Here is a 12,783-nt window from a genome sequence, read left to right as displayed (position 1 = left end):
TGGGTCTATCATCGATGAGGGCAGCAAAGTTAGCATAATCATGCATTCTTTGCCAAAGAGCTTCTTGTACTTTGTTAGCAATGTGATTCTTAACAAAGTGAAATATAACCTTACAACTCTCCTCAACGAGTTGCAGACATACTAAAAACTTGTAGAAATACAAGTTATTTATGCTGCCTTATTTAGATATTGTGGCCAAAAGAGAGAAAATATGCGTCAATTGTATGAAAATTAGCTAAAGAATACAATAATGATAAATTATCGTAATTACACCCACTAAGACCATTAAGATGGTAGAAAAGGATATTTCAAGTCTGTTTTGCAGGAAATCAAGTCACCGCTTGCGATCAAGGCTCAAAGAGAAACTGAACAACAGATCTCCGTCGCATTGCACCCGTCAAATCAACATTAAAGAGATGATCAACGCAATGACAGCGCAATGCGACAATCGATCCAGAGCTGAATTTCAACTACATGCGGTAATAAAAACAACACTGCATACGGACTCATGATCAAAAGATGCAAATAAGCAACGCAAACACGGAGGATTGTGACACGTGTACAACTAACCATTGTACATATTCGACAGACTGATTGCATAACAGAAGGAATATTTATTCCACCATTTTAGGACTTTCCATAACAATAAAGTGGGGACCACAAGTCAGAGAGTCAAAGCCTTCAACCTACAAATACCCTCAAAGAATTCACTGAAATATATACTTGATATGGGAGATAATTGATACGAGGCTATTGGGAGAGAGCTGATCTGAGTGCTAATCGGAAGAAATCTGGGAAAAGAAGAGACAAGGCTGAAAGGTAAGTCTCAGTGCAATTCTGCCAAATCCTCGCCGTGAAGCTCTGTATTTAGATCTCTTCTACCGATTGAGCAAGCCTGAGACGGAAGCTCATCCTTCCATTCACTCTATTGACATCGGCAAGCAATTCTCCATTCCAGATCTGTGCCAAGATGTTGGCGCTTATTTGTATTTGTTTCTAACTCTCATTCATAAAGTGTATTTCATTTTCTTAATCTCTTCATTCACAGCCATGTATCAGACGCTAAATAGTATTATTGAATGTCTTGATCATTTCCATTTCCACTTTTCTGTCTATTTACGTTCCTCCATAAGTCGTTTTCTCCATGATGTTCTCTTAATCCCTAAGTGATTAATATGAATTAAACAAGTACTTAATCTGTGCTAAAGAAATAAAGATGTTTAGCTAAAGCATGCTAGACGGCATCTTCACTTGTGAGAGCAGAAATGAAGATGCCATTCTGATCTGTTAAGAGAAGGTTAGAAGAATGCGTTAACTAAAGCAAGAAGTACTTCTAGAGATGGAAGCAACCTTGCGTTCATTACATTTATCCCAGTTTCACCATAGAGATGTGGGAACATGGCTGATCACCGAGAGGTGTACGCCAAGAGAAAAGCGGAACCGTACTTATGCCTTTATCGCAATTAAGGAACTTGTGATGTTTGTACTAATTATCTTTTCTCTTTCTGTTTCGCACATAAGACTTGCCACCGGATACACGATCTTCGTATAATCTTCACAGACAGCTTCACCCTCGGTATCTTGTATCATGTAACCTGTATCTTGTATCATCATAGCTTAGGTTTATTTTATCGCACTTTCTTTTCATCGCAATTTACTTTATCACATTTTTAAATACTTGTACAAACAACCTTTTTATAAATTGAAAAACCCCTGGTCGTATGTATCACAAATATAACGCAATAACCTCAAATAGTCCCTATGTTTGACCTCGAATCACACCGAGAAACTTGCAGTGGAATTACACTTGGTTCCAATGCAAGGAAACTTGTGACAATGCATAGTATACTATAAGATTCTCATAATTAACCCATATCCAGAAGTAGTATCGCATACAGATAATAAAGTTATCATGCATCCATGCGTTGTATGGCATAAGATAGAATACATTGTATCTCACATCCTTGCGTGCATCATTGCCTACATTTTATGTCCCTACAAGTTTATGGCGCCATTGCCGGGGAACTGGTAATGAGGACATGGACTTGAACCCTGCTTGAATCGTTGTATATCTTATGTCTTTACAAGTTTGTGGTGCCATTTCTGGGGATTGGTTAACGGTTTATTGTTTGAGTGTGTTTGTGGTATTTTGCAGGACAGATCTCTTTGTACTGGCTGTTCAACGCGGAGAATAGTCTGACGGCTTATGAGATCTAGCACCGAACCAGAATTTGTAGCTGACCCAGAGATCGAGCGTACCTTTCACGTACGAGCATGCCAGAATCAAGTAAGGCAAAAGAGAGCAGTTGATATAGAAGATAATAACGACAATACGGTACCCATAGGAAATCAAGGGTCGGTATGGCCAGCGCAGGACCCAGTCTTCCTTGCCACTGATCGCAACATTCAAGGAACTACGCGGCACCCAATATGGACGATTTTTCACCTGGTATTACGAGGCCTACAGTAGAGGAGAATGCAAGGTTCGAAATAAAACCGGTCATGCTTTAAATGATCCAGAACGCAGGGCAATTTGGGGGTCTGCAAGGTGAAGACCCGCATGCCCACTTGACCAATTTTGTCGAAATGTGTAGTAACTTCTCCTTACCTGGCGTTACCCCTGAGGGTATTAGACTTTATCTGTTCCCTTATACCTTGAGGGATGAAGCCAAGAGGTGGGCTCACTCACTGGAGCCGAACGAGATTACATCACGGGATCAGCTGGTTGAGCGATTCATGAAGAAGTTCTTCTTACCGGCCGTCAACGCGAGGCGACGAAAAGATGTGCTGAACTTTGAACAAATGGACAATGAGACCCTGAGCACCGGTTGGGTGTGATTTCGAAGATTGGTGAAAACTGCCCGCATATCGGGATACCCAATTGCGTCCTGATGGAGACATTTTACAATGGCCTGAACAGATCGATGCAGACTATTTCCAACACCTCCGCGGCAGGAGGTTTTATAGACAAGACGTATATAGAGGCCAAGGCCATCCTTGACTACATATCGCGGAACATGGATGACTGAATTGATGATGGTTATGGAGGCAGAGGCTCTGAAAGAAGAAAGAATGACACTGCCATTGTCCCTGCGGAGACAATGGCGACTTTGGCCACACAGATGGCCGTAGTAACCTCAATCCTTCAATCGATGGCAATCAATCAAGGATCCATCCCCCAATAAACAGCGCAACCCGATGCACCGGCTCAAGTGGCCGCAATAAGTTGCGTTAATTGTGGAGGGGCTCATGTAGCAGAAATGTGCCCATCGAATATCCAACAAGTATGTGCCATCCAAAACAACCCCTTCAGCAAAACCTATAATCTGGGTTGGAGAAACCATCCTAACTTCGGTTGGGGAGGGAATACTAACCAAGGGGGGCCAAGCAACCATTAAAGTGGCAGTTGAGGAAATCCTCCTTTTCACCATAACTCGAATGAAGGGCAACCAAGGCAATCGCATAATCAGCAACCTTCATCTTCAAACACCTCTAGAAGCTCATTGGAGGCCCTGCTAAAACAGTATATGGACAAAAATGACGCAGTGATGCAGGCGCAGGCGTTTTCAATTTGAAACTTAGAGATCCAAGTGGGCCAGCTGGCATCTGAGCTAAGAAATAGAACACCAGGTACGATGCCCAAAAACTCTGAAGCCCCAGGATCTAATGGAATGGAGTAATGTCCCTAGGACATTGGGCAGGCAAGCTGGACCACCTGCAGAGGTGTGGATTGTGCTCATTCAAGGAAACGCATCTTCTGGTCCATATCTCACATCTATGTTTAAATGCTTTCTTTAATTCCTGCCTTTATGAATTTTTGAATTCTGTCATTTATTGCTTTGATTAATTTGTTCCATGATTTTATGAATTTAAGACTCATAAAATTTTCTCGCATTGATTTCTGTACTATTTTAATTCCTTTTACTTTTTTGTATTTAATGCGTTATTTTTTAATGGGTGAATGATTGAGAAATGAGAAGAAATTGATTACCGCAAGTAATAGCACTTGCGTTAATGAAAAAAAAATTAATAAAACAAAAAAATCAACATCCGGTATGCATGGTGATAATGAAGGCCTCTTGAACCAACAAGGTACGCTTTGCGTTTATCCATCTCAATTGCGTTGAGCTGAGGACTGGGTTGCGCATGTGTGTATCCTTTGCCCGTCCTTAGCCAAATGCACTATGTTGAGGTAGTGTTGCGCTGGTAGCAATACCGTGTGCTCGATCCTACAGAAATGTGTTTAGTTAAGGAGTGTGTTGCGGGGATGTATGCATTATTGCTCGTCCTCTGCGAAGATGCACTTGCATTGGTGAGCATATTGCATTAATCTTTTCCTTGTGTCCATTCGAATAAAATATTAAAGATAATTATTTTTGCAAAATTAAGAAGTCCAATCGTTCCGTATTCCAACGAAATGATGAAGTCTGCAAATGAAAGGATGTTTTTCTGAAATTTCATAAATGAGGGAAGTTCGAATGACGGGCCTTTTGAGTGTCTCAAGGCCTATCACCGTGAAAATCGTGTTGGGCCCACTAAGGCCCAACCTATAAATAGGAACTTCCCTTGTCTGTGAACTCTTTACCTCTTTTTGCAATCTGGAAAACCCTAGCGCCATTGCATCCGGAGCTTTCCTCTTCCCTTAAACCCTAGCGACCTTTTCAGTTCCTTTTACCTTAGCATCCATGGTCGACCAAGCTTCCCAACCCTCTGCTTCACCTTCAACCCCTTCCACTGACCAAATCTCCATGCGAGAGGCAACATTCCTTGCTGCCAGTCGCCGTCTTACTGCCCAACCCCACACTGTCCCCAAAATCACCGGTAAACCCCGGAGAAATCCTTTAGCCATCAGGTCTCCTCAGTTCAAGAGGGGTCAAAGCACTAAAAGCACCCCACTCCCTACTCCACCCGTCTCAACTGAAAGTGAAAGGAAGAGATGTGATGACAAGGAAGTTTTTGGAAATATTATGAGAAATTTGGAGGAAGGAAGAGGATTGCCCGAGGAAGGGGTTGTAAACCAACCACTGTATATAGAGAAGGTGACGGTGGCAGTGACTGAGGAAGTGGCGGTAGTAGAGAAAGTGGTGGAAGAGGAAACAAGAATAAGCACTCTGACTTTAGAAACTCTTGAAGAAACTACGCAAGTGGAATCCTATGAAGGACCCATCAGAGTTGCGTTGGAAGAGGTTGCGATAGAGAAGCAACAAGAGGTTGGAGAGGAGAAAAAGAAGAAAAAGAAGAGCAAAGGGAAAAAGGCTGGAGAAGATGGGCCATCTCATCATCGCAAAGAGAAAAAGAATAAAGAAAAGGATGATGACGAAGATGAAGAGGCCAAGAAGAAGAGAAGGAAGGAGAAGGAAGAAAGAAGAGAGCGCCAACGTGAGGAAAAGCGCCTGAGAAAAGAAGAAGAAAAGAAGAGGGTTGTGAGCCCAGAGAAGGATAGAGAATCAACCTATGTGAGGGAGGACAGGGGGGAACAATGCAATTAAGGGAGTCGACGCAACCTAAAATAACGCAAGTTGTTGCAGCTGACGAAGGTGAAGAAGGAGAAGTTACCCCCCTGATGCGGTGTCACAGAGAGAATGCGCCGCAAGGGTCTACCATTGACCCTTTATTTTCAATCAACGCATTAGAAGAAAAGGAAAGGAGGAAAAAGGAAGAGGAAGAGAGACAAGAGAAAATAGAGCGGGCGAAACTCATCACCGCAGAAGGTGATAGAAGAAGAAGACTGCATGATGAGGAGGTTTGCCGCAATAACGAGATCTCAAGGCTTGAAGAAATAAGGTGGATTGAAGAGGAACAACGCCTTTTGTTGGCCTCTGAGCAGTTTTTGGAGAAGTTTGAAAGAGAAGTGAGAGAAGAGGAAGAAGAAGAAAAGAAAAAGAAGGCAAAAGAAGACAGGAAAATGAGAGAAGAGAAGGAAAGGAAGCGCGAAGCCAACAGACAACGCTTAATTAAGAAGAAGGGCAAGGAACTTGCCGAGCGAGAGAAGGAGGAACAATGCAAGAAACGGGAAAGAAAACAAAGACAACAATCCCGTCTTGCGTTGGCCAAAGGAAAGGGCAAAGCGGTCATAGAAAGCAGCAAGCCCGCGTTGGCAAAGGTGCGTCCATTAAGGAAGAAAGAAAATGACGACTTGTTGATGGAGATGGGATTTTACCCTATGCCAACGCCATTACCAGACCTCATCACGAGCGTGATCGTGGAGCATGGCTGGGACACATTTTTCCAGTGCCTAGCCATTGTTGTTCCAAAGGTAGTATGTGACTTTTACCATGGATGGCTATATGGCACTAGGGATGTGGTGACCATAAAAGGGCAAGTGGTGCCTTTTAGTGCAAGGGACATCAATGAACTATACCAAATGAAGGATAACCCGGATGCACCGAGCAACAAAGTCATTGATGATCCCATGGAAGAATGGTTGGAAGATGTGCTGCGAGTATTAACGCAATCGGGCACGAAGTGGTCGGTTTCTATAAAAGGCATCAAGACCCTAGCATCCAAGACTATGCTTCCAAAGGCAAGGCTTTGGGTTTATTTGGTTAAAAAGTGGTTGATCCCAACTTCCCATGACAAGACCATTTCAAGGGATCGAGTTATGGCAGCATATTGCATTGCACATGGCATTCCAATCGATGTGGGCCGATTGATCGCAAGTCAAATTCGAGGCTTTATGGGGCACATTAGAGGACAATACATCTTTCCATGGACTGTCTCAAGTTTGTGCCTGTCAATGGGTGTAGGCATTGAGGAAGAGCCCATGCAAGAGGTCCACGACCTCATCAATATCAAAATCTTGAGGTTATTCCTCAAAGGCTCCCTACATTGCCCAGAGTTACCTTTAAGGAGGCCCGCAATCGATCTCAATGCGCCGCAAGAACCCAGGCCAAAGAGACAACTCAGATATGATAAGGGAAAGGGGAAAATCCAAGAAGAAAAAACGCAAGATCTAGAACCTTTAGACCCTTTACCCCTAGTAATCCGCCCTCCAAGTCCTTCGAGCCCACCCAAACAACCTTCTTCTCCACTCCATGAGCATTTTACCAACCTTCTCCTCACTCCAAATTCTCCAACCGCATACCCACCAATCTACTCACCTGTAGCTTCATCACTGCAACATTCCATTCCACCGCCGTATATTGATGACCCACACGATTTGGGTGAAGACACCTCTGCCCAACCCCAAAACGATGTTGGCGAGACATCGCAGGCACAACCTTCCATCCCCTCCTTGGCTACAGAGTTAGCTGAAATACGGTCCCTCTTCTCCCAACAACAACAACTCTTTGCTCAACAAAAAGCCTTCTTCAACTAGAGATTTGATGTGGTAATGGAGCAAATCGACGATATACAGCGCAGTGCTGCTACGTCAAGGGAGGCGTTAATCAATATTCAATGCAATATTTAAAAGTCCATCGCCACCAAAGACAGATTGCGGAGCGCAACCATGAGTACTTTAATTTATTCACAGCATATCTTCATGGTTCCAGGTGCCTTCGCATCTCAGGCAGCAATTGAATTTTGAAGAAGCTCCTTTAGCACCACCTCAAAACCCTCCTCCAGATCCTCCTACTCCTCAACAGTAATCTTTACATTTTTATGCGGCCATTCTATATTTGTTTATTCAATTCATTATTTTTCTAAGTTAACGAAAATTCTTTGATTCTTTGTATAGGCAACAATTTTTGTATTGCGTTAATTTTTAATTATTTGTATACTTTGTTAATATTCAATACAATTGAGTAAATATTCTCTCCATTTGCCTGTGAATTTTTCTTTATGATCCTTTGTCAATATTTGCGATGTTCTTAATCTTTTATTTTTGCGTTATTCATTGTGCTGCCATGATGTATAATATGCATTCACTTAGAAACATTTCCCATACTTTGTAAATTCTAACTAACACTTAGTTAATTCGTAACTTAGCAGTACTTTACCTTTTATCTCTCAAAGTTCTGCTCAAACCTTCTTTTTGAAAATTTTTGTAAGTGTTTGTCTAGTCTAACCAAACAACGCAATGAAGACCTTGCACATCTCTAAATTTAGGGGTGGGGAAGGTCTGAGTAGATGAGATCAAGAATATGTGGTCATTAAGAAAATTTGTTCATTTCTATACAAAAAAATAATAATAAAAGTATAAAAAAAATTCATGTAAAACTCCAATGTCAGCGTAAGGGAAACCCTAAAAAAATTAATCCCAACCTCATAAGAGTTAGATGTGAAAGGAACTTGCTCGTGGTTAGATGTTCGCATGACACCCGTGGGAACAAGCCAAAACGAAGGTGGGTTTCCAGGAACAACGCAGTATGGAAATGAAAAAGAAAAAGGAAGAAAAGAAAAAATAAATGCAAGAGACAACTCCTCTGGATATCATGAGTTAAAGTTGAATTGGCACACAACCGTGGTTGGATGTTCGCATGACACCCGTAGGAACAAGCCAAAACGAAGAGTGTAACCATGATCAACAGTCTCTAAATAAACGACGCAAGATTTGACCACCGCATACGGACGCATCAAGTTGTTTTGATAAAGAAGAGGTAAACATTCTTTTTAAAACTAGAAAAATATTTTTTAGCAGAAATTTGTTATATAGAAGAATAAAGTAGGGCTTTGTTAGGAATTAGCAAGGATAGGAGAAAATTGCGTTGTCAAGTAATGTGCCTAAGTGGAGCATTCGAAGCAACGAATCGACGCAAAAATATAAGATAGGAATTGAGCATTATTGCCTTAGTACAAGATATGCTTGAGGACAAGCATATATCTAAATTTGGGGGTGTGATAACTTGTAGAAATAAAAGTTATTTATACTGCCTTATTTAGATATTGTGGCCAAAAGAGAGAAAATATGCGTCGATTCTATGAAAATTAGCTAAAGAATACAATAATTATAAATTATCGCAATTACAAGTCTTTTTTGCAGGAAACCAAGTCACCACTTGCGATCAAGGCTCAAAGAGAAACTGAAACACATCTTCTTCGCATTGCGCCCGTCAAATCAACACTAAAGAGACGATCAACGCAATGACGATGCAATGCGACAGTTGATCCAGAGTTGAACTTCAACTGCATGCGGTAATAAAAATACACCGCATGTGGACACACGATCGAAAGATACAAATGAGCAACGCAAATGCAGAGGATTGTGACACGTGTACAACTAACCGTTGTGCATATTCGACAGACTGATTGCATAACAGAAGGAATATTTATTCCACCATTTTCGGACTTTCCATAACAACAAAGTGGGGACCAAAAGTCAGAGAGTCAAAGCATTCAACCTATAAATACCTTCAAAGAATTCACTGAAATATATACTTGATACGGGGGATAATTGATACGAGGCTATTGAGATAGAGTTGATCTGAGTGTTGATTGGAAGAAATCCAGGAAGAGAAGAGACAAGGCTGAAAGGTAAGTCTCAGTGCAAGTTTGCCAAATCCCCGCCGTGAAGCTCTATATTTAGATCCCTTCTACCGGTTGAGCAAGCCTGAGAGGGAAGCTCATCCTTCCATTCACTCCATTGACACTGGCAAGCAATTCTCCATTCCAGATCTATGCCAAGATGTTGGCGCTTATTTGTATTTGTTTCTAACTCTCATTCATAAAGTGTATTCCATTTTCTTAATCTCTTCATTCACAGCTATGTATCAGACGCTAAATAGTATTATTGAATGTCTTGATCATTTCCATTTCCACTTTTCTGTCTATTTACGTTCCTCCATAAATCATTTTCTCCAAGATGTTCTCTTAATCCCTTGGTAATTAATATGAATTAAACAAGTACTTAATTTGTGCCAAAGAAATAAAGATGTTTAGCTAAAGCATGTTAGACGACATCTTCACCTGTGAGAGTAGAAGTGAAGATGCCATTCTGATCTATCGAGAGAAGGTTAGAAGAATGCGTTAACTAAAGCAAGAAGTACTTCTAGAGATGGAAGCAATCTTGCGTTCATTACGTTTGTCCCTGTTTCACCACAGAGATGTGGGAACATGGCCGATCACCGAGAGGTGTACGCCAAGGGAAAAGCGGAACCGTATTTATGCCTTTATCGCAATTAAGGAACTTGCGATGTTTGTACTAATTATCTTTCCTCTTTCTGTTTCGCACATAAGACTTGCCACCGCATACACAATCTTTGTATAATCTTCACAGACAGCTTCACCCTCGGTATCTTATATCATGTAACCTGTATCTTGTACCATCATAGCTTAGGTTTATTTTATCGCACTTTCTTTTCATCGCAATTTACTTTATCGCATTTTTAAATACTTGTACATACAACCTTTTTATAAATTGAAAAACCCCTGATCGCATGTATCACAAATATAATGCAATAACCTCAAACAGTCCCTGTGTTCGACCTCGGATCGTACCGAGAAACTTGAGGTGGAATTACACTTGGTTCTAATGCAAGGAAACTTGTGACAACGCATAGTATACTACAAGATTCTCATAATTAACGCATATCCAGAAGTAGTATCGCATACAGATAATAAAATTATCATTCATCCATGGGTTGTATGGCATAAGATAGAATACATTGTATCTCGCATCCTTGCGTGCATCATTGCCAACATTTTATGTCCCTACAAGTTTATGGCGCTGTTGCCAGGGAACTGGTAACGGGGACATGGACTTGAACCCTACTTGAATCGTTGTATATCTTATGTCTTTACAAGTTTATGATACCAATCTTTACTGAAAAGTAAGGAGAGGAAGAAGGGTGAGGCAAATGTTGCTTTATCCTTCAGGACGTTCCATAAAAGTTCGACCTCTGGAACGAAGTCTGCACCTTCTGCTTCTAACTCTGCAAAAGAGATGAAGAAGAAGGGTGGTAAAGGAAAAAGGAAGGCATCTGCTTACCCACCGTTTGTCACCCCAAGTAGGCGTCCATAAGTTGCTAAGGGAAAGTGTTTCCATTGCAACCAAGATGGACAATGGAAGAGGAATTGTCCTCGATATCTCAAAGAGAAGAAAGCAACCAGGACCGATAAATGTAAATGTGATTTACTTGTGGTTGAAACTTGTTTAGCGGAGAATGATGATTCTTCCTGGATAATTGATTCGGGTGCCACTAACCATGTTTGTTCTTCTTTTCAGGGGATTAGATCTTGGCGACAGCTGGAGGCTTGTGTGATGGCGATGCGAGTAGGCACCGGGCATGTCGTCTTAGCTGTGGCAGTGGGAGGACTACAGTTAGCTTTACAGAATTGATTTCTTGTTTTACATAATGTATATATTGTTCTTGAACTAAAGAGGAACTTTATTTTTGTAAAGTGTTTATTGCAATGTAAATATACTATCTCATTTAATGTGGATAAAGCATTTATTCATAAAGATGGTGTTTTTATTTGCACAACAAATATGGAATCAAATTTATATGTGCTAAGGCCGTTAGCCATTAATTCCCTCCATAATACTGAATTGTCCAGAACTGTCGTAACTCAATCAAAATGTCGACGAATTTCTCCAAAAGAAAATGCCCAACTTTGTCATCTTTGTTTAGGGAACATCAATCTCAATAGGATTGAGAGATTGGTGAAGAATGGACTTTTAAGTGAGTTAGAAGAAATTCTTTACCAGTGTGCGAATCTTGCCTTGAGGGTTAGATGACTAAACGACCTTTTACTGGAAAAGGTTATGGAGCCAAGAAGCCTCTTGAGTTAGTACATTCTGACCTTTGAGGTCCTATGAATGTGCGAGCCCGAGGTGGCTATTAGTATTTTATTAGTTTCACTGATGATTACTCCAGGTACGAGTATGTTTATCTTATGCAACGAAAGTTTGAATCCTTTGAAAAGTTCAAAGAGTTCAAGGGTGAAGTTGAAAACACATTGGATAGACGGATTAAAACACTTTGATCGGATCGAGGTGGAGAGTTTTTAGACTTGGCATTCCAGGACTATTTGATAGAACATGGAATCGTTTCCGAACTCTCAACCACGGGTACACCTCAGTAGAATGGTGTAGTGGAGAGGAGAGATAAAACCTTGTTAGACATGGTCTGCTCGATGATGAGCTATGCTTCCTTACCAGACTCATTTTGGGGTTTCGCAATGGAGACTGCGGTAAACATACTCAACTGTGTTCCCTCCAAGAGTGTTACAATAACACCTCTGGAGTTGTGGAACGGGCGTAAAGCTAGTTTACGTCACTTCCCCATTTGGGGTTGCCCTGCACATGTGGTTGAGGCTAATCCCAAAAAGTTGGAACCACGGTCAAGGTTATGCCTCTTTGTAGGCTACCCCAAAGGTACACGAGGGGGTTATTTTTATGATTCGACGAAAAATAAGGTGTTTCTTTCAACAAACACTACTTTCCTGGAAGGGGATCATATAAGGGAGCTGATAACGGGCAGAAATGCATGTTATTGCAGCGCAAAATTATAAAACAATGAAGGATTGCGATGGTAAAAATATATAAAATTGCATCAAAAAGCATTAAATTTATAACATTACGATCACATGTGTTTATCGCATTAAAAATAGTTAACTTATGTTTTTTGTGCAGAAAATGCGTTGGTGCAAGGCAGAATTGCGATCCAAAGAAATTAATGCTCGAACGCATTAAGAGATTACGACCGCAAGGCTATGCAATCGATTGCGTTCGCAAAAATCTGCTCAAGAAGGTGGCCACATAGAGCCGGCACATCAAGGTGAAAGCTTAATAAATCACGATGGGACAGAAAGATGATGACGGTCGATTACAAATTAAGTTGACAAGCCGTTAACGACACACTATAGCAAGTACACTCAACTTTTCGGTGACAATTATTCGGC

The sequence above is a fragment of the Benincasa hispida genome, chromosome 4 (assembly GCF_027475165.1).
Source record: "Benincasa hispida cultivar pf3 chromosome 4, pf3_genome.v1.1, whole genome shotgun sequence".
Taxonomy (NCBI): Eukaryota; Viridiplantae; Streptophyta; class Magnoliopsida; order Cucurbitales; family Cucurbitaceae; genus Benincasa; species Benincasa hispida.
Note: the sequence above shows the minus strand (reverse complement) of the source record.